The following is a 4,380-nucleotide window of genomic DNA, read 5'->3' as shown; positions in this document are numbered from 1 at the left end:
TCACCACCACCATCATCACCACCATCACCACCATCACCACCACCATCACCACCATCATCACCACCACCATCACCACCACCATCATCACCATCACCACCACCCCTAGACACCACCGCCACCATCACCATCAGCCGTGGTCAATCCACTGCTGAATGGAGGCCCTAGACACCACCACGAAGGGCTGAACGATTTGGATTAAAATGCCTGCGACTTTTCAGACAGATGTTGCAGATTTTTTGCGATTTGATTTGCGATTACATTTCTCGGTGAAGCCGATCTTCGGTTCCAATATTCACCGCGTGGTAAATTTACAACGCGTGGTGGGGGCATTACCACATGAGGACATCAAAATATTCACCGCCGTGCATATTCTCACGCAAGTGTAGTGGAGCCCAAAGACGGAACTTTTAATTAACAGACTCGCTTTAACTACCCGGCTTCGCCCGGGAGTTGGAGTCACCACGCCCGGCCGCCTTTGTCTCCCCAGTGGCGATGTTCACACGCAACACACACCGGTTACTCGTTTGAGGCTGAGTCGACCTAGGGGGAGGCCCAGGAGCGGTTGTGGTAATGGTCAGCGGTGGTGGCCGTTGAGCGGGGTTCGAACTCGGGTCGCCGGGTTCGTAGCGCGGCGTAGCGCTAACCACTACACCCACCGCTCCCCACTCACACACAGATACACACACAGACACACACACACACAGACACACACAGATACACACACACAGATACACACACAGACACACACACACACAGACACAACAACAACCGCCATTCGCCACTAAGTGGCGGTGACGTCACCACGACGCTTGTGCCAGGCTATGTGCACCCTGAGGCCACGTGAAGTGTCGAACGCCCGCTGGCAGGAGGTCACGGGGCAGACCCAGGTGCCACGGGTCGACTGACTGAGATGACTGGCTGATGCACCACCTGTGCCCCCTACTGTGCCAACCTGCTGTGCTTTAGCCACCCGGCGCTCCGCTCGCTGTTGTGAGCGTCGCTCCTCCGCCCTCCGTTGTTGTTGGAGGGCGACTGCCTCCAACTGCCCAGTAGCATCCTTCACGAGCCTCCTCCACAGAGGCCGATCTTGACACCGCTGGTACCAGTCATCGGCAAGTCCACTCAGCTCCACGTCCTCCTGTACCACATCACTCCATCTCTTCTCTAGCCCGTGCCGCGCCCACTTAGCCCCCTCAATCCGGCCAAACAAAAGCTGTTTCGGCATGCGGTGGCTGGGCATGCGGGCTACATGACCCAGCCATCGCAGTCTTGCCTGCCGGAGGAGCTCACCGATGGGACCCTGCCCAGATCTTTCAAGGATTTGTGAGCTCCTCACACAATCCAGTCTGGTTAAACCCAGGATGGATCGTAGGCAGGCCAGCCTAAATGTTTCTAACCGGCGAAGATGTTCCATTAGGGGGGTCCACGTTTCGCAAGCGTAGAGAAGGGAGGGAATGACCGTGGCCGAGAAGACCTGAAGCTTAGTGCGGAGCGACAGACCAGGTAGCTTCCACACAGCGTTACGCAACCGATGAAAAGATATTGCCGCTCGACTGATTCGGAGTGAGACCTCTGCAGTCATAAGCACACTGCCCAGGTATGGGAAACTCTCCACTCTCTCCACAACTGCCCCATCACCGATTGGGAGTTGTGGGGGTGGAGTGTCCGATGGTACAAAATACCCAGGCAGGTGCTTAGTTTTGGTGGGGCTGATGGTAAGGCCCCACCTCTTAGTGGCACGCTCCAGTCTCAGCAGCAGCGTCTCCAACTCCTCCTCTGACTGAGCAGCTATTACCAAGTCATCAGCATACATAACGTGGTTGAGCAATAGGGAGCCATCCCTTGACCGCACCCGGGCATCGATTAGCCTCCCATTATATCTGTACCATATGGAGATTCCCCCGGTACAGCTATTGAAGGCTTCACGAACTACGTGGTCAAAATAGATGTTAAATAATGTGGGAGCCAGAGGACATCCCTGTCGCACCCCAAGGTGTACAGGGAATGGCTCTGACTCCCGGCCACGTAGTTTTACCCGGGCCCGCTCACCATCATGAAGGTCCTTAATGATCGTGAGCAGAGGGTCAGGTACTCCAAAAGCACGAAGAACGACCCAGAGCCCAGGCCTACTGATGGTATCATAGGCCTTGACCAGGTCAATAAAGCAGAGATGTAGGTCTTGTTGGAATTCCCTACACCTCTGCTGTAGCAGACGGACAGAAAATATGGCATCTGTGCAGGACCGCCCTTTCCTGAAACCGCATTGGGGCTCCGGAAGCCTCTCCTCAGCGTGCCTGGCAAGGCGATGCTTAATAATCTTTGCCAGGACCTTTCCCGGCACACTGAGGAGTGAGATGCCCCTGTAGTTGTTACAGTCTGTGCGGTCCCCCTTCTTAAAAAGGGGGACCACCAGGGCATCTTTCCAATCCTGCGGAACCTGTCCAGTGGTCCAGACTGTTGTTATGATGTCATATAGGGCAGTCTCTGCACAAACGCCACCCTCCCTCAGCATTTCGCTTGGGAGATCATCTCTGCCCGCTGCCTTTCCTGGTCTCAGACTCCGGATCGCCTTCAATACTTCCTCAGCAGATGGCACCTCAGCCAGCCACTCACAGGGGGTGACTTCATCCAATATTTGAGGCACCGCAGCCTCAGCAGGGTCATCCTCACTTTGTGCCACGATGTTTTCCTGGCTGAGGGATTTTCCCTCCCCCAGGACCTCACAGAAATGCTCAGCAAATCTGCGAACCTGTTCCTGGGGGTCGGAAATTGGATCACCGTTTTTTTCCCCTAATGATGGTAATAGGTGTGGTGCTGCAGGTTACTTTTTTGATGGAGTTAAATAGAGATTTGTGATCACGGGCCACTGAGGCAGACTCCATCTCAGCAACCCGCGACCACCACCCATCCTTGCAGCGCCTCACGGCTCTCCGAACCTCCGAGCGAAGGCTGCGGTAAGCCTCCTCATTCTCTGACGTGGGATTCTGTAGCCGATGACAGTGGGCCTGTCGCTTTTTCTCAACCATCCTGAACAAATCCTCTGTCATCCAGGGTGTCTGGGGAGGTCTGGACCGCGTACCCAAAGCAGCCATTGCAGCTGCATGAGTCACAGTCCTAAACCTCGCCCATTTACCCTCGACATCAGGAGGAGTCGGGGACGATGCCAATCCCAGCCGCAAGCGATGATGAAATTCTCGCTTGCAACTTTCATCAGATAACTGAGACCAGGCCACTTTAGGTTGGAATGGGGTCCTGGGTGTACACCCACCACCGGAGTGGAAGAATGGCAGGCGCATCTTACAGATGACTAGTCGATGGTCAGAGGGCAGATCAGCTCCACGGTAGGTCCTGGTGTCAAGGACATGGGCTCGCATTCGCTGGTCCGTCACTATGTAGTCCAGCAGATGTTCTTGCTTGGACCCGGCATGCATCCATGATGTTGTGTGGATGCGCCGATGCCGGAACAGCGTGTTGGTAATTACAAGCCCATGGGCTGCACAAAAATCTAGCAGCCTCCTACCGTTGTTATTGAGCTGATCTGGCCCATGCCCTCCAATCACTCCAGACCAGGTGCCAGTATCATGACCAACTCGGGCATTGAAGTCACCCAACATGATGACTCTATCCCGAGGGGCCACTTTAGCCAGCACCTGTGACAGGAGGTCATAGAAGGCATGTGACTCATCGGCTTTGCCTGCATCCCTCCACGGATGTTCATCTTCGGTGGGGGCATAAGTAACCACGACCACCATTCCTCGCCTCCGGTTGATGGGAAGGCGAGCCCAAAGTAGCCTGGGGCTTACAGCTTCCCACACCTCACCGCCACGCTCCCACGCCCCCTTCATTCTTTTGTTCAAAAGAAGACCCACACCCTGTTGTTTGGCAGTCTGCTGCCCCGAGTAGAGGACTGTCCACCCCTCATGATGGCAGGAGCCAGAGCCGGTCCACCGGACCTCCTGAATGCCGCATAGATCCAGGCGGTACCGGTCCAGCTCCCGACAGAGGAGTGGCAGCCTCTCCTCTGCAGTGAGCGTTCGAACATTCCACGTGGCCACCCGTAGTGGCTTTTCGTTGTTTCTGGAGTAGCCCCGAGGGTAGGTATTCAATCTCCTGGCTCCGCCAATTGGGGTTTGGCCAGGAGACGTCATAGACGCCTGGCCCCCCGGGGCCTCCGGCACAAGCTTAGTTGTTACATATTTCAGTTTAATTCGTGGTTTCGTGGTAATTAATTGAAGGTGGAGGGGTTACCAGCCCCTCGCACCCGTCCAGAGCCCCCGTTTAGCCCCTGTGGTGGACACATATGCCATGAGGGGAGGAGCCAATCAAAATTGGATCTCCCCCCACAGCGCTGTCCACGACAGAGTTGCCCGTCCGGCACCG

The sequence above is a fragment of the Petromyzon marinus genome, chromosome 66 (assembly GCF_048934315.1).
Source record: "Petromyzon marinus isolate PM22_M1 ecotype Great Lakes invasive population chromosome 66, UKy_Petmar_22M1.pri1.0, whole genome shotgun sequence".
NCBI classification, from domain to species: domain Eukaryota; kingdom Metazoa; phylum Chordata; class Hyperoartia; order Petromyzontiformes; family Petromyzontidae; genus Petromyzon; species Petromyzon marinus.
Note: the sequence above shows the minus strand (reverse complement) of the source record.